The following is a 23,549-nucleotide window of genomic DNA, read 5'->3' as shown; positions in this document are numbered from 1 at the left end:
TAGCATTAGAAACTACAAAGCTGATTAGATTACCTGCTGTAGATGTAATTCTAAACCGTCTTATTAAATAAGAAACACAGAGCCAAATAAAGAGTTAAAAGCCCGGAGATCAGAGCAGTAGCCAAGAGCTAAGACCACCTTATCTTACCACTCACTGCTGTCCTTCCCCTGAGAGAGACCTTCTTCCTGTGTCCTGTCTTTTTATTGCCTTTCTGTTCTGCCTTCTCATTGGTTCTAAACCCAACCACATGACTTCCTCATCACTACCTAGCTATACATACCTCCAGGTCTCAATAAAATATCACCCTAACATTTTGCTACCACTATGGAAATTATTCATTCAAAAGCTCAGAATATTGACAGCAAATACATTTCTTTATCTTTCAGAAGATAGTTACAAACAAGACATTGCCCTCGTTCTTAGAATCCAGTCTCAATTTATCTTATCTTTATAATAAATAATGTATAATAAATAATGCACATCATGTCCCAGGCACTAATGTAAGTGCTTTGTTTATGTTAATTTATTTAATTATTAAAATAAGTGTATAAGGCAGTTCTACCAGTATCTCCATTTTGCAAATGGAGAAACTGAGTCACACATAAATTAAGATGCCAACAGGCATGGCATATTGGCAGGCTCAGGATTTAAATCCAAGCAAATCTCACTTTGGAGACTATTCTGTTAACCACTCCTTAAGAGCTGACAGAATCAACATGCATTCGTTTTTTACCATAAAAACCCTGCAAACTCCAGAAACCCTGATATGCTCAAAATTTAGTTTAGGAATTGAGCAAAATGATGGGTGCAGGGGGATTAGTGTTAGTCAGTCTGTAAAGCAACAAAAGATGAGAGTGATAGATTCTAGAAGCTCCCAAAAATCCAAAGCAAACTGAAATTTAATGGGGATAAACATGAAACATTCTTAAAAGCATTAAATCCCCTGAACATGCCCAAAATGATTGGCATCTGACTCCAGGATGTAGGGGTTCTTTCCCATGAGGGGCTCTGTTTAAAGCCAGTAACAGGACAGACACTGTCTGTAACAGTCACAGAAGTTCTGAGTATTTTGTTTGTTTCGAGACCTCTTAAGATACTCTGGCAATCCAAGCCAACTCCAGAAAGCCATAGGCCTGGTCCTGTGGGGAGCTAGGAGACAGAGCCAGTAAAACAAAAACCGTGGGTTCAGGAGTGTGCCTGTTATTTTTAAGTATGGACAGTTTTCCCCTAGGGAAAAACAGCTCTGCTGCCTCTGAGGACAGACTCCAACCCAGTGTGATTTCTGCTCCCATACACAGCCAAAGCCATCGAAGAACAAACGTTTCTAAGACTGATGGCTGCATGAGTGACCCTCTGTCTCTCTAGTGGCTGTGGTCCAGGCTTCACACATGTATGTTACCTGCTTATTATTTGCAATTCACAAAAATCTACCTTCATTTCCTTGAACAGCTGTCCATCTCCAGAACTCTGGCTTCAACAGGAACCTGAAACAATGTCTCCCAAGCCTCAGCCCACAGGTAGGTGTCCACACCTTCTTGATTCTGTTATAGAACCTTAAATTCAAACAAAAACATTATTTAAAGACTGTCTGTTTCACAGGTAATATCAGCATGCCAACTAATGATGCAGAACTGTAGATGTTATCTCTAGTGTCACACTGCTGTGGGATGGTCTGTATGTCAAATTGCTCTGATTGGTCAATAAATAAAACACTGATTGGCCAGTGGCTAGGCAGGAAGTATAGGCAGGACTAACAGAGAGGAGAAAAGAAAGAACAGGAAGGCAGAAGGAGACACTGCCAGCCGCTGCCATGACGAGAAGCATGTGAAGACACCGGTAAGCCATGAACCACGTGGCAAGGTATAGATTTATGGAAATGGATTAATTTAAGCTATAAGAACAGTTAGCAAGAAGCCTGCCACGGCCATACAGTTTGTAAGCAATATAAGTCTCTGTGTTTACTTGGTTGGGTCTGAGCAGCTGTGGAACTGACAGGTGACAAAGATTTGTCCTGACTGTTGGCAAGGCAGGAAAACTCTAGCTACATCACACAGAATTCCTGCTCACATCACAATAGGCAGGCACTTCGACAGGATCCACCTTAGCATCACCACACAGCTACTTGGTCCTAACCTTATTCTAGGAAATTGGTCTGGTCCCCAGTGGCCACCCTATCATTTAGCTGAGAGCTTACTATCATTTCTAAGTTAATTTGGAAGCTAATTGTGAATGTCAGGGGTTCTGACATTGTAGAGAAAGGTAAAATGTTGAGATAACCCAGGATCAGAAAAACCCACTGTGGATGAAGTTGGGGTTTTGTAACCAGACGGATGTTAAAGTGTGAAGGGCTGGAGCGGTATCGTTTCCTTCAGTGTCACTGAAGGACGGGATCAAAATGTCTCTAAGAGTCCACATCCCAGGTTCAATCTAAGTTCTTCATCTCAGGGTTTGTTTTCATGAATTATGCACATGCATGTGTCTGTGTGAGGCTATGTGCACATGTGTGCAAGTGCCTGTGGAGATCAAAGGCATTGGAGACCACTCCTGCAGCTGGAGTCACAGGCCGTTGTGAGCTACTACTCCACATGGGTGCTGGGAACTGGACTTGGGCTACCTAACCGAGAAAAGAAGCTCTCTTAATTGGTAAACTCTCTCTCCAGTTCCTCATCTGAGTCCTTCTAAAGGATTTTCGAGGACCGAGAAGGTGGTTCAGCAGGTAAGATTTCTAGCAAGCTTAACTAATTTCAATTCCCGTGTAAAAAGCTGTGTGCACACACCTGCAATCCAAGCACTCTTAGAGGGAGATGGGCAACAGAGGAAGGAGATTCACTCAGACATCAGGCCAGTAGTATACAAATACAGTACAGAAACAAGAGAGCCTCTGATTCAATGAGGTAGAAAGTGAGAACCTACCCCAAGGTTTTCTCTAACTTCCCCATGCACCCTATGATTCTTTCTCTCACTCTCTCCTCTCTCCTCCCCCGCCCCTCTCTCTCTCACACATGCATAATATTTGAGACAGAGTCACACTATGTAGTAATGGCTAGCCTGGAACTTGGTAGGTAGACAAGACAGGCTGCGAACTCACAGAGATCTGCCTGTCTCTGCCTCTTGAATGCTGGGATTGAAGGTGTGCACCACCATACCTGGAACACAAAACAAAATTTTAAAATATCAGAAAAGCTACTGCTTTAGAAAGAAAAGAAAGAAAGATTTTTTGTTTTTTGTTTTTAAAGGGGAGAGCGAGAACTTTATAAGGAAGAACCCAGCACCTACCTGTGGTTATTTCCAATTTATCGGTCTACCAGTGGTATTTGGGGTGATCTGGCTTAAAATTATGCACACAGACATTCTGATCACAGGAGAAACTGGGCCTGTCTCCTCAACCCCGCTGCGGTTGGCAGCCAGCTCTTCTGGGAGGGATATTTTCATTCTTTGTGCTTCTTCGCTTCTGTGAACATTTCAACAAGCAAGGTCAAGCCACTAGCCTCAGGATTACATTAAGGAAAGCTAAGTACCTTCAAACAATTTGGAAATTACCAAAGTTCTGAAAAATGAGTATATTTTGTCCTCTGAAGAGGGAGAATCCTGCATCTTAATCTCGTATAGTTTAAACCTTTGTCAACTTCAGAATTAAGACCCAATGTTCTAGACGATTCTATTTTGGTCAAGATGTCTGTATTTGCTAAGCACAGTGGTGCTCACCTTCAGTCTAAGCACTTGGGAGGCAGAGTCAGACAGATTTCTGTGAGTTCAAAGTCTACCTGGTCTACATAGCAAGTTCCAGGCCAGCCAGGGCCACATAATGAGACTTTGTCTCTAATAATAATAGTAATAATAATAATAATAATTAAAATCTCTGTATTTGCCACCATCTTATTCTAAACACACTCTCAATGGCCCTGGTAATAACCTCACTATCTACCCTTGGCCACTAACTAACCTGTAAGGTATTCAAAAACAAAGTTAAATCAAAGTGTTTTGGCAATTAAACAAAAGATGGCAGGGTACCGTTACTCCTAATTTCTTTTGCAAAAATCATTTTTGAGGAGCATCAAGCTGAAAAGCCACACCCTGACACAATACTCCCAGTCAGACTGTGATGAAAACCCATGTCTTCACTACAGGGGAACTCCGTGTCAACTCCTTTCGCTGGAAGACAATGTTCTGTGTCCGACTTGCGGGACATCTCAGGCAAGTGACATCAGGGCCTCTACCTGCTTTTCTCTGGTTCAGACTCACAGGTCAAGAGGGAAGTCAACGTTAGGCTGAAATTCCTGCCCTTTACACTCTCCAGCTTGTGGACCAGTGCCAAAGGGCCCTGGGCTACAAAGTGCAAACAGATCTCTGCGGCCTCCTAATCCAGGTAATTGGTCCCAAATGCTGTTACCCCTTTCCAGATAGAGGCTTTGCATGCTTTTTAAGGAATCTGGAACTTTTCTCCATTGGCAGAGAACAGTTTGGAGTGTTAATTCAGTCTTTTCATCAACACTAAGGTCCCTAGAAACAGCTAGGTTTAGACACAGGAGGTGTGCGAACCTCTTTGTAGAGTTCCACTTTATTTTCTTATGTTCTTCCCCTCTCATTCCATCTCCCATCCCAGTGGGTGGAAGTGTGCTTAATTTACGTGAACAGTTTCGGCTGAGCTGTGCAGACCAAACACCACCTGCAAGACAACAGGCAGATTTCCTATCAAGACCAAACTTCAGCCTAGCCCAGCATATTGTTAACAGCGTGCACTGTCATGACGTTAACCTAAACCAGTTGTTCTGTGACATCATTTTCAGGTTGAAATTGTGCCTCTCACGTTATGTCGGGAAAACAGTGAGGTGTTCAGGAGAAAGACTGGGAAGGACTCTTCAGTGATTTAGGCTGTTTCTTGGAGGACAGGCCATGTAAACTCTCTGAGCCCTCTCCAAAGCAGAGATAATTACATACACCTTGCAAATTCAATGTGACATTCAAAGAGATAAATGGTATGGGCCATAAGAGATATAAGAACACTTCACGTATTACTGTACGGTACAAAGCATTTCCTAGAGCAGATTTGGTAGACCAGCTTTGTGCTGCAGCCTATGCAACACAAGGGATGGAAATTCTTTACACTGGGAAATCTTCAGCTTAGAATTCAATAGGAAAGAAGAAAAAAAAAAGTGCAGCTTTCTTTGTGAGTCTTTCAAGGCAGTGCCAAAATCTCAGAGTGCCTTCAAATTCCCTTCCTTCCTTCCTTCCTTCCTTCCTTCCTTCCTTCCTTCCTTCCTTCCTTCCTTCCTTCCTTCCTTCCTTTCTCCCTCCCTCCCTCCCTCTCTCCCTCCCTCTCTCTCACTCAGTCTCTCTTTCTTTCTTTCTCTTTTCCCTTCAGGCCTGCCTTCTTGCTTCTTCAGATTTTCCCTAGTCACATTTTTCTGCTGACTGTCTACAGTGTGTAGCCAGAGTCTCTGTTAACCATTGCTCAGACAACGACTTCTCATTCTCTCTCTCTCTCTCTTTTTTCTTTCTTTTTTTTTTTTTTGATCTTTGCTTCCAAGTCAATGTCTTGGCAAGACTTGTTCTTTAAATTCCATTCTGTTTCTTAATCCCTCCTCTCTCTCTCTCTCTCTCTCTCTCTCTCTCTCTCTCTCTCTCTCTCTCTCTCTCTCTCTCTCTCTGTGTGTGTGTGTGTGTGTGTGTACACGTGTTTCATCATATATCTAGTCCAACTTGCCTGGTGGAAGATTAGAGAAGATTCATGGGAGGACTATGGAGCCCTTCCTTCTGACCTGAGGGACCAGAAGATGAGAGAGAAGACACACTTTTCTGTTTTGTTTGTTTTGTTTTCCCCAGAAAATGCTTCCTATTGCCTGTAGTTATCCAGAAATGGAAAGTTCCCTCCCATGCATAGTCTATAGCAACTCATTTTGCCAACAACATAATTACATTTTCTCTTCACAAGCAGTCTAGCACTAGACATGTTGGGAGACAAAATGGGACATGCTGGATTGGGTCATCTCTATAAGTAGTGTGACCTTGAGCAACTTGCATAGCATCCCTCGAGCTTCAGCATCCTCCCATGAAGAGTGGAAATAGTAATGTTTTCCTGGCATCTGGGGTAAAAAACCAAGTTACCTTAGTGAACAGTTCAGCACAGGGCCTTGGCTGATTAAGTGTCCTTGAAATGTTAGCTGATAATTTCTCATCCATGTTCTCCTTGCTGAAAAATGTTCTGTGAACTAGAGGTTTTCCTCTATGGCAGAATGATCACCCAATATGTTCAAAGTCCCAGGTTCAAGCCCTAGTATCTCAGAAACAAAAATGACAAGTGTGTTTGCCAACGCAAAGACAAAGACTTTCTCTCCTGTTGTTCCTCTTTGGCTTTTTCCACACACATAACTGGAAGTTCTGTTCATCTACCATTCTTCTCTTCATCTCCAGATGAATTTCAAGAAATGAAAAGTAAGGCAAATACATTCCAAAAACATCTTCCAGTTCCATCTAGCCTAAGCTAACTTCTATTCATTATTCGCTCTTTAGCCTCAGAGTTTCATCCTGAACCCAAACAGGAACTGCAGCTTCCCTCCATGTCAGTGAGTCCAGGTATGGGTAGTTCCAAACTCGTTTGAATTTCAATGGCACTCTTTTCCACTTTCAAATGCTGAAAGGCTAAAGATTTGTGGTTTCACATGAGCACCAACTGAGATTTGATAAGTTAGTCTGAATCTTACTCTGAGTTTGTTATTTGAATGAACTCATGTTTCATGAAGCTAATCCTTACGTTTAGAGCATGCCTACTCTTTCTACCTCTGTTGATTAAAAAATACAATAACTTAAGTAAAATGTGAGAGATGCTTTATGAAAACAAACTATAGTGTACAGAATGCTTGCCTTCCCTTGTCTCGATAGTAAATATAATATCAATTTTACTATTAGGAAAATATTTTTTATAGCATGTGTCTCAGTGGGTAACTACTGCCGCCAAATACCTCTCTTTATTTACAATTGCATTTATTTGTCATGACACTCCAAGTTGACTAGATGATGATTTGTAATTTACCTATTTCTCTCAGCCTTTAAAATTCTGCGGCATGTCATTGCTTATCCAGGTTCTGTTAAACTGTGACTTTAAAATCAAATTTGTATAAGTTAATCTTTCTTCATCTTTTATATCTTATTCCCTTAGAGAGCAGAAGCCCAGTCTTTAAGCTGGCTAATTTCCTCCAATTATATGCTAGAGGTCTGGGAAGATTTAAAGGTAAATCTTTTGTATCCAAATGATAGGTTCACCATCCCCAATTGGTGAGCTCCTGCACATAGATGACACTGACCATTAGATTAAAAAGGACTTCTGCCTTGAAATGATGAGCAAAAGTGAGCTTGGCAAAAAAGAAAAAAAAATCTACCTCTTCAGTCTATAGACAGAGAAGAAGCACACTTTCAATTTTTGTTGTATCGTTTAAGACAAAATAATCTTAAATAACATATGTGAAGCTTAGTACATCAAAGAGCTCTGAAAAGATTATTCCCTTAAGACTGCAAGTTTGGTTCTGACAGTTAGATGGAAGCTTTGCTGTTATATTACACTGAGTAGCTATTTCTTTATTTCAGCAGACAAAGTTATTCTGGGATAATTCTTTTCTTAAGAAATGTACACTATATAAAGATCCTGGCCACCAAAATACTACTGGTGCCTTTTCAGAAACCGACTATATTTCATACTATTTAAAAATTAAAAACTGAAAACACAAAGTCACGGGTTCTTTCTTCTTCTGATCTATAGTCGCAAACTACTGTTCATAAAAATAAACTTTACAATGTCTTTGAGGAGCCCAAAGAACTCGAGTCAAGATTTTTTTTGGCTCAAAAAGAAAGCAGTTTTGATATTCAAAAATGTGACCTCTCTTAGTCAATCCCCAGAAGGGGAAAAAATCAGCTAATCTTAGTGAGACGGTAAATTGAAAGGATTTGGTTTTCTAACTAGATCTTTGGTCAAGTTTTAAAATATGATCAAAACAGTAAAGACTGGGAAAAGACATAGGAAGTCTCAAAAATAACTCAAAATAGAAAAGTTGAGTCTCTCTTTAAGGAACTTTTCTGTGTCCAAATTAGAGGCCGACAAGGATTTTGGTGGAAAATGGCTACAGTGTTTTTCCGTCCTTTTCTTCCCACTGGCGATCAAAAGCATGCACTTAGCATGCTGACCGGGGGACCAGATCATTGAACACGGCATTATATGTCAGATTTTTACTGGTCAAGCACTCAAGGTGTGATTCCGGAGAACAAATCCCCTGAAAGCAGACATAGCTAACAGACACCGGCAAAAGACCCATGCAACATCCAAGCCACATGCACTACCACGCATGCACAAAACCGACGGAGCTCTGCTCTAGGTCCTCGATAACTCAGGCATATTGTGAGCTCTGGAAAGAATTTTAATCTACATGGTTTGAAAATCGAGGCCTTTTAAATATGCTGCATACAATGTGTGATGGTCATCGCTAAGACGCTGCTCCATTATCCTTTTCCATTTGGAATGAATGAGGCTAATTAATTTCAGGCCATACTTGATGAGGTCAGCACCATACGAGGGGTGCGTGCTAGACATTGCTAATCTCTTTCAGCTGAGAGTGATGAATTAAAGATGAAGCATGCCTTTGCAGGCCTAATTTAGAATGTATATCAAAAAAAAACCTACAGCAAATAATACTATCCCCTACAACAAAGGAAAACTTGTTCTCTCAGGCTCCCGGACTTGTGTTGATTTTAAAGACATTTCGGTCCTCTTTGGACTTCCAGCTGTGGATGGGTGAAGCATCTCTAGAAAATCAAGCCATCTCTCACACACAGCCATGGGGACAAAAGGTGGGATTAAAGGGAAGAAAGAAAGAAAATAAAAACAAAATACAACAATCAGGTTTTGATCCTCTGTGTATTAAGATTCCACCTACATATTAGACACATTCCCCCCTCCCTTTTTTTTCCAGAACTACCAGACTAACAAAGATTTCAAATTAGGATACCTGTATTCAAGTCCTGGCCACCCAGCTCTCAGAGCGGGGATGTTTCAAAGCAGTGGGCTAAATGAGACAGCCTGTGTGTGAGTGTGTGTGTGTGTGTGTGTGTGTGTGTGTGTGTGTGTGTGTGTGTGTGTGTGTTGGTTTTTTTTTGTTTTGTTTTGATTTTTTAAATCAGATCTCCTAATGAGGCTTATTAGGTTTTTCCATGTCTCAATTTTGGAAGCCAATAGCGATTGACCAGGTAGATAATATGATACCTTTTATTAAGCCAAGAAAAAATTGTAATACAGATGCCTCCAGGCCAAAATGTTCTTATGAAAGTTAATGCTAAGCCAACTTCTGGAGTTGTGAAAAGGAAGGTACTCCCTTCTGATCGCTAAAGAGAAGAAAGAATTAGTCATGATTTTTCAAAGGTGACTATTACAAGTCCCTAGGGGGAGTAAGGAAGGAGTTTCAGCCCAGAGACTGGCAAGAAAAAAAAAGTGTCTGGGCATAGCTCGAATGTGAATTGCTGACAGGTAACTCCAATGCTTGGGGTTTCTAACTGGTGGCCAGGCCAGCTCCTGACTTTCGATCCCAGTAGCTCTCATTAGGACAAGCCGCTTCAAATTACGTCTAATCTACACGATGAATCAATCTTTCATCCCTTTAATTGCTTCTGAAAATATTTATATTTCTTAATAATGCACATTTTGTCTTGTAACTTCTGATTAAACCCAGACGGGCGTTCCCAAAGCAGGCAATGGCCAAGCAAAGACAGTTTGGGACGGGAAAGGGAAGATTTAAAAGACAGGCTTTTCTTGCTGGGAAACTATCAAAGGAGAGCTGAAATAAATAGCGGTTGGGCAGAGTATCGTTGCGATCTAATAGAAATTAAAGATTTATTTTTACTTGTTTATTTTTGGACACAGGATCTCACATACCCCAGGCTGGCTTGGAGTTTGCTGTATAGCTGAGGATGACCTTGAACTGCTGATCTGTCGGCCTCCACCTCCAGAGGCCTGAGATTGCAGGTGTGTAGTAACATGCCTTGCTGGCAAAACATTCTTACTGTGGGATTCTTTATCAAAGTCCCAGCTACCTAGCTGGGTAGTTTTGTAAATTTCACAAGAAATGATTGTGATAGAGACTTAGAAAAATTTCCACATTGCAGTCGGTATCAACTCACACAAAGTGTCACATCACAGAAACATAACAACAGCCGGGCGGTGGTGGCGCAAGCCTTTCGTCCCAGCACTCCAGAGACAGAGGCAGGTGGATCTCTGTGAGTTGGAGGCCAGCCTGGTCTATGGAGTGAGTTTCAGGACAGCCGGGACTGTTTCACAGTGAAACCCTGTCCCGAGCCCTGCCCCTCAAGAAAAAGAAAAAAAAAAGATTGTAATGCATAAATAAGCAGAGGACCAAAATTACTGGTTGAACAAGAAGCATGGTGGGAGATGACGTTGTCAAAGCGGTTTTGATTCATGGTTTGGGGACCAAAATAAAAGGGACCCCACCTCACCGTTATCACCAGTTAGCTGAGTAAGTCTCCCATGCCTCTACAGACCTGAGTCTTCTTCTAATCTGGAAAAAAAAAAGTTGGGGGGGGGAGATTTTCCTCACAATTTTAAATTATATGATGTTCTAAACAACCTTCCCTACCTCGAGTCCAGTCAGCCTACTCTAGCAGAGAGTTCAAACAACTGACATTCAAATTGTCATTTTATCATATTAAACCTGGTGCATTCAAGAGGCCCAGGGTGGAGGATCAAGAATTTGAGATCAGTCTGAACATGAGAGGAAGAGGAGTATGAGAAGGGAGGGAGGGAGGGAGGGAGGGAAGACATTGTTTCTTTACCAAATGGTTACAGGCTCTTTTTGTTTATTTTCTAAACTATATATATAGTGCATATAGTTTATATGTGTGTGTGTGTATATATATATATATATAAAAAATGGTTTTATATATATATATATATATATATATATATATATATATATATATATATATATAGTGTAACTATCTACAGAGCATATGTTCTAAACAACCTTCTTACATGGATCTTGGTTCAGCCCCATGAGGTAGTGAGAGATGACTATCCCATGCTCTCTAGAGGCAAAGAAAATAAGATAATTTCTTGTAGTGCTGAGCCATCTTAGTGACAGTCTCTAGAAGGGGGAAGCTACCGCTCTTGCCTAGCCATAAATGTGTCTTGTAGACATTGTTTCTTGGTTCCTGTCCTCACTCTCTGGAGTGAGAAAAGTATCCCCAAACATCATAGTTTGGTACATTGAATCTAACCATCCCATTTTTGAGAGGAGGAAAATAAAGACCAGTGAAACAGAGATCATATACTTTGTAACTGGCAAAACCAGGATTTACAGCCAGGATTCATGGCTAGGCAGTGAAGCTCGGTGGTACATGGCTTTCTCTGCATATGTGAGGCCCTAGGGTTTGACCAAAAGCACTGCAAATTGCATAACTAAATAATAAGTAAATACAAAGAGACCAACCCATGAACTATTCTGCACTGCCTCAGAATCTGAAATTTTTTCATATTCAGAAAATAACTGAGATGTCTAGGACTCACCCAGTGCAATTCAATTTTTTTTGCAATTAAAAACTGGGTCCTCGCCGGGCGGTGGTGGCACACGCCTTTAATCCCAGCACTCGGGAGGCAGAGCCAGGCGGATCTCTGTGAGTTCGAGGCCAGCCTGGGCTACCAAGTGAGTCCCAGGAAAGGCGCAAAGCTACACAGAGAAACCCTGTCTCGAAAAACCAAAAAAAAAAAAAAAAAAACTGGGTCCTAGAGTAAGCTACCATCATCATTGGCTTTGCATTCAAAATTCCTTAGTGTCCCCAATTTCCCATCAATGTGAGTTTTGGACAAGTCCCTAAAATCTAGAAACCTTGTTTTGTTTTCTTGGGTTATTGAAACAATACCAGGAGCTATTGAAGAGAGTTATGCAGAGATTACATAGCATGGTACTGCTCACGTTCTAGTATATATTAGATGTTAGCTGCAATTAGCATTGTCACCATTTTTATTCTGCATTTACATAATAACTCTGAGTAAAAGAAAAAAATCCCCAAAGAAAACTAAAGGACATAGTAACATAGTTTCCAGTTGTAACTATGTTTCTATCCGCTCCCTGAGTTCACCTCGGTTCATTAGCAAAATGGAGATTCAAAAAAAATCTGCCTGAAAAGAATTTCAGTAGAAATCAAAGGAATCCTGCACGTGAAGTCACTCTGTAAATAGCAAAGACACTACAAAATACAACAGGTGGTGGTGTTATTAAAACATAATGAATCCAAGGTTGGAAAGACACTAGATGCTCAGAGTTGGTTAATAAATAATAAAAAGAGATAATGACTTTGTCTTGCTTCTCAAATAAATCACCTTGAAAATGAGATGTGAAGGCTGGGCGTGGTGGTTCAGGCCTTTAAACACAGCATTGGAAGGAGAGGGACAGGAGGCTGTCTGAGTTCCAGGCCGTCCAGGACTCCATAGTGACAGAGGTGAGGGAACTGAGTGTAGCTCAGTCATAGACTACATGTCTAGTCCAACAGAGAGGTCTCAACACATCCCCAGAATGAGCTACATGCAGCATCATGAAAACATTAAAAACTGCACATGGTTGCCTTTTTCCACCACCCATTTAATTTTGTTCTTCTGTTATCTACCTGAATTCAAAATTCTCATAACTTTATATTACCAGAGAGCATTATATAACTGTGAGGTCACAAAGTTAAGATAGCAAATCCACTCTCTTTTTGCTTTTCCATTAAGGGAGTGGGGAATCTAAAAGGGAAAATGAACACATTTGCTGAAATATTAAATGATGACTTCCAAGAAGCCTTCATACTCATTAAAATACTGTCAAACTTCACAGTCTGACCAGCTGTCCGTTTGTGTGTGAACTTTAAAAAGATATTCATTACTGAGCTATAATTCAGCATAAGCTGGAGAAGCATCTATGGCTAGGCGATTGTTTTGTGAGTGGGATTATTAAGGAGTTGGGGCCTAAAGGTATATGTCTATTTTAAAAAGAAATTTTCTGATTGCAGATAACTTCTCAATTTGATTTAGTGTCGAACGATAGTGATGGGGTTGATAAGTGAGCATTCATCGGTAATTCATCTTGGGCTGGTGGAAAGTTACAGCCAAGCAGTGCTTTCCCAACAGTGACAAGGCCTATTAATCTTCTTCAGACACATTTCAATAGGTGTTCCCATCTGTGGCCGACATCTAAACGCTCTGGCATCACTGGCGACTCGAAGACACCTTCATTTCAAGTTACACTAGTGAAAATGTGATACTAGATTGTACTCTATTTTTTAACCTAATTCTCTCTCTCCATTCAATTAGCTTTTCTTGCCTGGATTTTCTGCTCATGTGTAACACCATTTCCCAGGGAGAGCTCTCCAAGATTTTGTTTTCTCAGAGATACACAGTCTCTCCCCCGAGGTTAGCAACCAACAACTTTTTTTTTTTTTTTTTTTTTACGAATTAAAATTGCATAGATTCAGTTCTGACAGGCATTGATTGGCCTCTGATTGTGTCTGTCCTTACAAAGTGGAAGCTACACAAATAGAGAGCGGCTGGACTGTGCATTGAGAGGGCTGGGAGAAAGGGGGAAGGCTATACAATCTATTTGTATTCAGATTTCAAATGCAATTTATTATTCTGAACGATGATGCTAAATTTTCATGGAGGGGGTGGTCCTGGAAGGAGGAGAGACCGTTAGGAAAAGAGAGTGGGAACAGTCGTGTGTTCCCAAGATGTGCAGTACTTAGACTGGCACCCCTCTCCTATCTCTCGGAGTCTGCTGAAGGAACGCCCTTTAAACTGAGAATTGAAAGAATCACTTTGGGGTACACCGTTTCCCTGTATTCTTTCCGCAGTATCCTCTAGCTAGCTGTAAGTTTAGTGTAGGTGAGAAGAGGTGTGTGTGTGTGGGGGGGGGGTGCTTGATTTTGGATGGCCCCTAAGTGCTTTCTAGTGCCACTTTCTACTTTATAATAGGTCTGGTCTCGCAGAGTAAGTGAATTTGAATGGTATTTTTTTCCTTGTGCATCTTAGAAATCCTTCAAAAAAATGAAAACTGTTTATATGTTCATTTTTGTAAAGGTTAGATACATCTGCATAATAGATGGAATTTTTTTAGCGTCACTGAAGAATGTGGTCATATGAACTCAGGAGATGTGTGGATACAGGTGCAAACACGCGTGGTGCCTTGTGTTGCTTGCATGTGTGCATGTGTGCATATGTGAAAGACTCATTCTACACAGTCTCCCCTCCCTTCATACAAACTCCTTTCTGCAATGAGCGTGTAAGGTTGTTAGAGATCTCAATCACCCCATCGCAGGTGGTGAGTTTAAATGTGTTATACTAATAACTTGTCCAAGAGAAATTAAATCCTTATATGTCAAAAGCACTCTGCACTGGATTATCTACAAGACACATACTTATTGAGTAAATGTTGGGACCAATTTCATTTTAATGTGACTGACTGTATGTTTCAGAGATAAAAAGACTCAAACCTATAACTGTGTTGCAACAGTACACCCAACTTGTCTATTTCTATTACTGTCTCTCAACTTAAAATATGGAAAGACTCTCTCTCTCTCTCTCTCTCTCTCTCTCTCTCTCTCTCTCTCTCTCTCTCTCTCTCTCTCGTCTCGTTGTTGTTCTGAAGAGCAAGGGGGAGAGATAGAAAACGCCTGGCATTCAGCCTAAAGAGAAATCATTGAAACAAATTAATCCTATGCCGTTTAAATTGACATGGTAATCCATCATCAGAGGAGCCAAACTCTGAAAGCAATCTCGGGTCTGCCCTGCTCTTTCCCTGGCCCTGGAGGCACAAAGACAGATAGTAAAAGAAAGTGGGGGGGGTAGTCATAAAAGTTAGCAATGCTTCAGAAAAAAAATAATAAAATTGGTTCTATCAGCTTCTACTGTCCTGCCTCTTTAAGCCTCCTTTGGAAACTTTCAACAGTTACTTTCTCTCTAAGTTTGCCTCTAGGTGACAGGTCCCTGTTTCCTCCTCCTCCTCCTCCACCAGGCTGTTGGGTTCCTAATTCAGGCTGGCCCTTGCCTGGTCCCCTTGAAAAGCTAGGCAGCTGACAGTACTGAAAGTGATCAGTGTTGGGGGCTACTCTGGGAGGTAGGTGGGAAGTAGGTTTTGTTTGTGGCTTGGGGTTTGAAGAGGTAAAGAATGGAAGAGAATCTCTCTTGTTGCTCTCCTCCCACCGTCACATCCTTCTCGCACTTGGTGAAAAAGATGATACAGTAATTTGACAAAGAAAACTTTTCTGACATCACTAAAACAGAGAGGCATGCCATCCTGCCCTGTCACTTGTCACCTTTTTTTTTTTTTTAAGAAATTTAGTTTTCAAAGCTCCCTTTACTTCAGAAAAGCCTATGATGGTGTGTTGTTAAAATTTGATTTTAAAGTCACAGATTATATAAGCCAGAAGTGTTCCATATTAGTCGGTAGATGAGATTAAACAAAAACCCTTTTATTAAGAACTTAACTGTAAAAACAATGTTACTTGTATTTCCAAGACATTGAATGCTAAGGGTTATTGTTTGTTTATTTGGGGAGAGGTTTTCTTTAGCTAGCATACGTAGTATTGTTTTGTTTGGTTGGTTGGTTGTTTGAAGGAAGGAGATGGGGGAACTATAAACTCTTCATTCCTGACTGGACATACAAATCTAGACAGAAATCTAAATAATATTTAATAATGTTTTCTAGTTCTATAAGCAAGACAGTTGGAAACATTTTTAATTGCAAACATTTACCCTGTTAACGATGAGACAGTAACTGAAAATAAAGGCTGTCCACTTTACAGTCAGGAGCTACAGGGCAGAAGGACGTGGAGATGCCCTGTTTTAATTTATCTAGGATAGAATTGCTTCTAATTTATTAGGAAAACTTTTGTGTGTTGCTGAAACTTCAAAGTAAACATCTTGTCCATCAGTTAGAAATTTTATTTGATAATCTTTAAGGGGCTAGATAATTCTGACCCAAGATCTTTCAAGTACATAAGCGTAAGAGACATTTCCAGAGTAAACATGGGGAGTCAAAGGCTGTCCTACTACATGTCCATCCACATCATATCAGTGTCAGTTTTAAGAGTTGTTAAGAAAGAAGTAAGGGGTGGAAAGATGGCTCCATTGTTAAGAGCACTTGCTGCTCTTACAGAGGACCAGAGTTTGATTCCCAGCACCGATGTTGGGCTGCTCACAACCTCCTGTAATTCTAGTTCCAGGGGACCAGACCCCTCTTACAGCCTCAGTGTGTCCCTACACACATGTGCACATAAATACAAAAAATTTTTTTACAGATTTGAGTGTTCTTTTTTAAATAAAACCCTGGGAATTGATACAGTAGTTCTTCGGTAACTGAAGAACACTGAATTGTACCTCCTTAAAAAGATTAGACATGTTTTATTTTACTTCAATGCATATAGGGAATATAGATTTTTGCAAGATAATACATGATTTTTGAAGGCCATTAAATTAGCCAAAATCACTTGGGAGAAAAAAAAATCAATGGGTAAATAAGCTGAGTGATAACTCAGAGAAGTCTATCAAGGAAAAAAATAACTTTTAAGACACCTCAGTTCTGGAATTTCATGGCACTAGATTCTTTGGGGTGTTTGGAAACATGACCAACAACAATAAGAAAATATGCAACAGAAAATTGCAGCATCTTTGAGAATAAATAAACTAACATACAATATGCAAAGACATGGGCTTCCTTAATTTTTAACTTCTTGTCTTTGACATTTGACATACGATGTGATGTGGTCCTATCAAGAAATACCCAGTGTGACATCTGTCACTGAGATCAATATTTCTTTCCTTTAATAGTTTCAGTTTTACTTTGAATGTTTAAAGGGCATCATCTCAATCAACTTGCCGTAATCATGTATATAAAAATCTCTTAGATATATTAATTAATGTATAATAAATTCTAATAGATGGATAGGGAATTTACAGTTCTCTACCTTATACTCAAAATAACAAGGCTAATGTAATTTGTTTTCAAACATACAGCTTGAAAACCCTCAAGATAATATTTTCTATAACCAATAAACTAAATGTGATGTTTAAAAACAAAAACAAAATCCCTCTTACATTCCGTACAGAATTTCTTCAGTTTTAACATGCACCTACACATTTTCAAGACAGTGGCCTTTGCAGAGAAGTAAAGCTGGTGATGTAAATAGCCAAATGTTCTCTAGATTAACATATAATGTTCCTCTACATGGCGGTATATCAATTGTGGCCACCAACTTATTCTCAAGTCATATCTTTATATAGAAACGGGAGGTGGATAAATGTCCTAAAAAAACCAGTGAATCCTTAATTTCTGTTTCTCCTTCCAAAGTTTGCTTTCAGTGTGTAAAGGAATTTAAGTCAAATGAACCTTCAATTGCTGTGCTGCTGATATTTGCCTGAAGTTCGCTCATGCAGCTAATTAACAGTATTAATTTTCCTGGATATTTTCCTTACTAACACCTTCACATGTAGCACTTGATAGCATCAGTTATTTTTTTTTCCTTTTTTCCTCTTCCATAGTAAAAATTAACTGTCATTTTAAAGATTTCATTACAGGCTCTTAATAATGAAAATATAAATGAATCCAACCATCATTCTTGACTCTGTCCACTTCTAAATAAGAAAGGCTGTTTGCATGGTTTCAGATGACCTTGGAACTTCCTCAGCAGGAGTTAACTTGAAATGTAATATTGAAATCATGGATATCCCATACCGGGCTTGGTAAAATGGACAGAAAGTTTCCTGACGACATCATCTATAGTCCAGTATTTAAGCTTTAATAGATCAATGTGCTGAAAAGTACACACACACACACACACACACACACACACACACACACACACGCAGAGCCTTGAATTTTTGAATAACTGTATCGGGGGAAGATGTTCACTGTGTGCTTAAACACCCTGCCTAAGCTGCCAGCTGCAAGTCTCAAGCTTGTACTTGGAAGTGCCTTGTTGGGATTTTGCAAGCCATAATGGCACTACCCTTGCTGAGTTGCTTCAGCTTACCTTCCAGAACTGGTGGCTCCAGAGAGCTCATTCAGAAGGCGTTCTGCACTGCCTCCTGCCAGCCTCCAGGACTGTCCACATGAGGGACAGCCTCTCTCTAGTGTTCGAGTATATGAACCTTGAATCCATCAAGGCACTTCTAAAACTGAGAGAGAAAGCACCTCTACCATGTACTTGTACCTCCCTGCTCAAGCCCATCATCTCGGGACCCACAGAAATGCCACCACATTTGAAGCCAGCTGAACATAGTTTCCTAATCTCATCCAGATTTTAGGGCTGTGATTCTGCTGCTGACAGGATTCTAAATTAGCTTTTGCTTCAACGAGCGAAGGTAAACCATGTCTTGGAACTGGTTTTTTAAAATCTCTTACAGGATAATCGTGTGTGGTGTGGTGTGGTGTGTGTGTGTGTGTGTGTGTGTGTGTGTGTGTGTGTGTGTGTAGAGAGAGGAGAGGAGAGAGAGAGAGAGAGAGAGAGAGAGAGAGAGAGAGAGAGAGAGAGAAGAAATATTTTTTAAAGTGATTTGGTGGTCAGTTAAACAGGGGAGGAGGAAGTCACTACATTCTATTTTTTTATTCCCTAAAGTCCATCTTCCTGGAGTATGTATGCTGTCTTGATGGATGAGACTGTTGTCTCTGAATAGAAAACCCTGCTTGGGGGGGGGGGTGAAGATAGGGTGGTGTGGAAGTGAAGGGCACAGCACTCTAAACCTTTACAGCTAAAGTGCCCAAAGTGTTCGCTCCCTCTCCCTTTCCCTCCCTCCTTCCCTCCCTCCCTTCCTTTTTTCTTTCCTTATGTCCTTCCTTACATCCCTTTAAAAAGCAATCTTTGGGTGGATTGTGTAGCTAACCTTCATACTGTAGCCAGGACCAATAAGGGTTAATGGAGACCAAGCTGACTGTTCCCTAGGTCAGCGGGGCTACTAGCTTCCTCTAAGGCAGGGATCAGGATTACCAAGGAGGGAGCGAGGCTGATTGCTTCACACCTGAACACACCATTTTAATCCACTGGGATTCATATTTTTTAAAAAAAAATCTCCCTTCTAGAAAACGATGAATTGGGTTTTCAGCTGTTTCCTATTGCACCGAAGCAAGCGCAGAGTGGTCTGAACTGAATACCCCAAGCTGCTAAGAAAATCATGCAATGGGAATGAACACCTTTCTACACACATATGCACATGAAAACGTGTGCACGCATACACACAGTAGGCAGCTATTCATTTCTTTTGAAAGATTTTTTTTTTTTGCCTTTTGAAGAAAAGATCAGAAGCAGGAAAAAGGAAAAGAGATGTTCTCTTTCCTCACCTTCTGCTACAACCCTCTACCTCCAAAAATTAGCGCCTTCTAGGTTATTTAGAGCTGTCTCGAAGGTCAAGGTTTGTTCACAGAAGCGAGACTCGCGCTTCAAGGAGTGAAAATCCATTTTCGAGCCAGAACACTACTGCTTGGCTTTGCGGATAAGGATTTCTACTCCCTTCCAGTAAATTTTATCCGACGCCTCGTGAACCGCAAGACTTTATATCTCGGCAGTTTTGCTCCCAGCGTCCAATCTTGGGACCCCAGACAGGTCTCCAACGGCTGGGGTGGGGCCCGATCCTGCAAAAGCTGATTTCCCTGTGACCCAGAGGAAGAACCCACAGTCCTGCGTCTTCCCCTGGAGCTCCTGGCTTAATCCTCGCTGGCCCTTCACTTCATCTCACCTGCCCAGGAGCCGAGCCGCGAACCTGGAATCCACTGGTCTTGCAGATTCCGGCGGGGTGGGGTGGGGTGGGGGGTGGGGGTTGGTAGTCTCGCCACCCGGTGGCCGTCCTGACCATTGGGCGAGTAGAAGGGAAAGCAGTCGGCGGGGCTTGGTTACTGGGTCCTCTTTAGGGATGCTAAATAAGATGAAAGATGGAGGTTGATCAAGGAGAAAGTTGGGGAAGCTTGAAGTGTCACCTAAAAGGCGTCTCCAAAATGCCAAGCGAAGCATACAATCCTTTGGGGCCACACCTTGGCTACCCAGGATGCCTGGAGACGCTACATATGGGGAAACGTGTCCGTGGTCCCCGCTCCACGCGAGCCATCAACTCCGGTGGCCACCTGGCCACTGCCACTCCCGGTGTAGAGCCGGTGGCTCCCAAGCCCTTGGCCCTGCGGTGGCTCGCTCAGCCCTATCTGCGAAGCCGGGCGGCCGACCCTTATCATTGGCTGCGCTGTCACCTTTCCCGTCGAGGACAGAAGGGCCGAGGCCTGCGCTGGAGATCCTAGGTGGTGGTCCCGCCGTTCCCCTTCGGGGATGGCTTCCTCCCACTCCGCCCCGCCAAATCCCCGCAAGTCAGGTCCCCCTTCGTCACCCCGGGGGCTTCTAATCACTCCGTATCGATTCTCCTAACTCTTTTCATCCCGTTGAAGACACATCTTAAAACACTCCAGCCCGGAGTGTGCTCTGGGCTTTATCCACACTAATAAAATGATTTACCCTGCTCTCTACGCTCTCCTCACAGAGGAAAATCGTTCGAGCCCTGGCTATTCGTGTGTGATCAGTAAATATTTAGTGCGGTGACATCCTCAGCTAGGCTTCGGATCGATACGGGGCCCACCGGGAGGTGTGCGCTCTGCGGGCGGGGCCGCGTCGGGCCCGCCGCCGAGGGGACTCCTGGTGTCCTGGCCACCGGCCGCAGATTTACAGCCCGGGCGGGAGGCCCGAGGAGGAGAGAGAAGTGGGGGGCAAAGCGCGTCTGGAAAATTGCCTTTTCAACCTTTTTACTTTTGACATTCAGCCACTTCCCCCAGGCTGCCACTGTCTCCTCCACTCCCTCCTCCCTCCCCAGGGCTCTCGGTGCACCCCCAGAGCCCTTCCGGAGACCGTGAGACACGCTAGCGTCCCCGTGGCCTAGGACCACCTATCAGAGTCCTGCGTAGCCACGCAGGGAGGCCCCAGCCCTTGCTTTGAGGGTCGTCCCCTTCGGGACACGATGCTCTTCGCCCGCCCATGCCTCCCTCCTAGGGCGGAAAAGAGGTGGAGGAGCTCAGAGCTGCGGCGGCAGTTAGGGACCTGCTTCCCTGCCACCCTTTCTGCAACCCCTGGCCTTTCCGCTCCTCCAACATCTTGTCCTTGTCGCCAGACGGACCGCGGAGGTCGTCTGGTGGGAACTTTACTTTCTTCACCACCAGACGTCCCTTTCCGCAGGAGCAAAAAGGGGGCTTATCTGTGAAGTGTTTGGGGGGTGGGGGGTGGAGCGGGGGAGAGCTACTCTTGGCAGTCCAGGTGGCCCCTGCGGTGTCAGCGCCTACCATGGGCGTGTTCACGCAACTTCATGATTACATAGCCTCACCTTGACCCGGGCACCCCAGGAAGTGGGCCCTGATGCAGAGTGGGCAGTGCACGGCCTCATCTTGTCCTACGAGATTCCTGCCACCTGGGACTGCTAAACTGCGGTGGCTGTAGTCCGTGAGGAATATCCAGCCACTCCTCAGGGAGGCTCCTCTGCTCTTAGACCTGGGGTTTCTCCGGTCTGCAAGTCTTCGACCGCTGCCCGCCCACCTGTTGTTAACCGGCCTGATTTCCTCTCACCTGAGTGAGGCCTGGGCCTTTGCAATTCCCCTGGGGGCCCAGAGAAGACGGTGCAACCCGGCTGTGTCCAAGCACCCCTCCCTACACCCTAATACCCTCGCCTTTGTCATAACCATGGCTTTCTAAAACTCCATATCTGCAGGGTCTATCTTTATACTAATGCATACTTAATTGGTCCGTCTTGACTGTCCATATAAAACAATTTAATTAGGGTGATTTTTTTTTTTTTTTAGCTTTGGAGAGCAAAGAGAAGAAAATCTGCCCGATGCTTATTGTATTTAGCACCAATACAGGCAGAAAATGTAGCACAAGTTTTTGGTTGAAAGAGCACCTCTGTGTCCATTGAAGGGCGTTGATCCGAAAAGGCAGAAAGGACAAGTAAAATCGATTGGAAGCGACCCTCTCTGTCCCTTTCACACCATTCAGAAACTCCATTCCTTCTAAGACAAAGACCAGAGCCTTGGGAAATCTCAGGGAAAAGGAGGACTCCAGTCCCACAAGCCTTGAACACATCTTTTAAAATCTTCAATATTTCACTTTAAACCTGCCCTTGGTGCTGGGTTCCCGCATGTGTGTTTTACAACCCCCTCCCCATCAAGAGCCAGGCAGTTCTACCACGGCCGACCCCCCAGGCCACTGCCCGATTGGCCTTTCGGGCAGGGCGGGCCTTCCTTTTAGGGTTAGTGCGTCTCTCACCTTTGACCCTCAAGATTGGAGTGGCGGCCAGTGTTCTAAATTTGGCTAAAGTTGAAAGAAAATGACCACAAAATAATTACCCCTATACTCCATTCTGGTTCAGCGCCTGAGCCACCTTCCCCAACAGCCACCTCCATCCCTAATTTCCCCCCCTTTCTTCCCTGGCAATGAACAGCACTAGCCACCTCTGAAGGAGGGAGCTGAGGTGGTCAGGACTGCATCTCTGGGTGGCGATGAGTTGCCAGGTCCTAATTGGTCTTTCATTAGGTTATCCCAGGCGCCCAGGCTGGGCAAGGTGGTCATCGATCAGACCTGGCATGAAAAGAAAAGAGAGGGGGAGAGAAGGAGAGAAGAGGGCAAGAGAAGGGGAGGAGAGAGGCCGGACTAAGATCACCTTCACCTGCCCTGAGCGGGGCCTCCCTATTGGAGATCCCTGGACCTTCAGCTAGGAGGAAGGGGGCGGGGCGGAAGGGAGGGGGCACTCCTGAGTCACACACGTGGCCTCCTTCTAAGAGACAGAGTTCACCTCCTCTCGGGAGGAGTCCCACCAGTCATCCATCCACTCGGTGCAACTGATGAGACAAACCGCAAGGAAAAACTTCTGTAGCCCATATTTATGGTATTAATGAATAGTTAAAAAAAGATTTACACTTCTTATGATCAATATTCTGAGTTATTTCCCTCAAAGTATATAATTACAGTGTCTTCAGAGTTTTCATCATTGTTTGAGGTGGCAAAACCATTTGTAATTTTCATTAGCCAGTAAACATGTAATTAACATTCAGCACTGTGTTTAACTTAATTCCTGTTTAAGACAAGGACAAGAAGCAGTGAAGAGCGTTAGTTCCATTTGTCAAGTCTGACATTCATCTTACCATAACAGTTTCCTAAAATAAAAGATCCATGTTTCCCCATTCTTCTTCTCTTAAAACAAAACAACAACAACAACAACAACAAAAATCCATTAGTTAAAACTCTACTGAACTGCAAGCCGCAGTCCAGTCTAGTCTCAATTTTTGCTAGTTATTGTCTTCCTGCTCCCTTTATTCGTTTGGGGGGAAAGATAAAGGGAGGGGATGGATTAAGTATTCATTATTTGCAGGCATGAAATGGGGGACCCCTCCCCCCAAAAGAAATAGATTTCCTCTTCAGGAAAGTTCTAGAATGGACAGCAGAAAGGGGGAGGGAAGCACTAATCCACAGGGGAGAGGGAGAAAAATCATTTGGGTGGGGGCGACTTGAG

General features: G+C 42.8%; 1 protein-coding gene and 1 long non-coding RNA gene across 20 annotated transcripts in view; one reads left to right on the top strand and one right to left on the bottom strand.

Annotated features, from left to right (window-relative positions):
• LOC143267368 (uncharacterized) overlaps positions 1 to 23,549 on the bottom strand; it is a 52,081-nt gene that overhangs the window by 22,755 nt on the left and 5,777 nt on the right. For 16 of the 18 annotated variants that reach the window (XR_013042398.1, XR_013042401.1, XR_013042394.1 and 13 more), the window contains exons 2-4: positions 3,278 to 3,452; positions 3,090 to 3,147; positions 1,433 to 1,554 (exon numbers count right to left, since the gene is read on the bottom strand). The gene's annotated coding sequence lies outside the window, so the exon portion shown is untranslated. Of the gene's footprint in view, positions 1 to 1,432; positions 1,555 to 3,089; positions 3,148 to 3,277; positions 3,453 to 4,540; positions 4,668 to 23,549 lie in introns of all 18 variants that reach the window. The other 2 variants (XM_076544968.1, XM_076544983.1) reach the window with 2 other exon arrangements.
• On the top strand, positions 6,267 to 8,884 carry LOC143267381 (uncharacterized). 2 transcript variants are annotated; one of them, XR_013042407.1, is made up of 3 exons: positions 6,267 to 6,574; positions 7,158 to 7,229; positions 8,717 to 8,884. It is a non-coding gene; the product is annotated as an uncharacterized LOC143267381 (long non-coding RNA). The 2 variants fall into 2 exon arrangements; XR_013042403.1 differs by having other exon boundaries at positions 6,267 to 7,229.

The sequence above is a fragment of the Peromyscus maniculatus genome, chromosome 1, assembly GCF_049852395.1.
Source record: "Peromyscus maniculatus bairdii isolate BWxNUB_F1_BW_parent chromosome 1, HU_Pman_BW_mat_3.1, whole genome shotgun sequence".
In the NCBI taxonomy this organism is placed as follows: Eukaryota; Metazoa; Chordata; class Mammalia; order Rodentia; family Cricetidae; genus Peromyscus; species Peromyscus maniculatus.
Note: the sequence above shows the minus strand (reverse complement) of the source record. Positions and strands in the feature narration are given on the sequence as shown.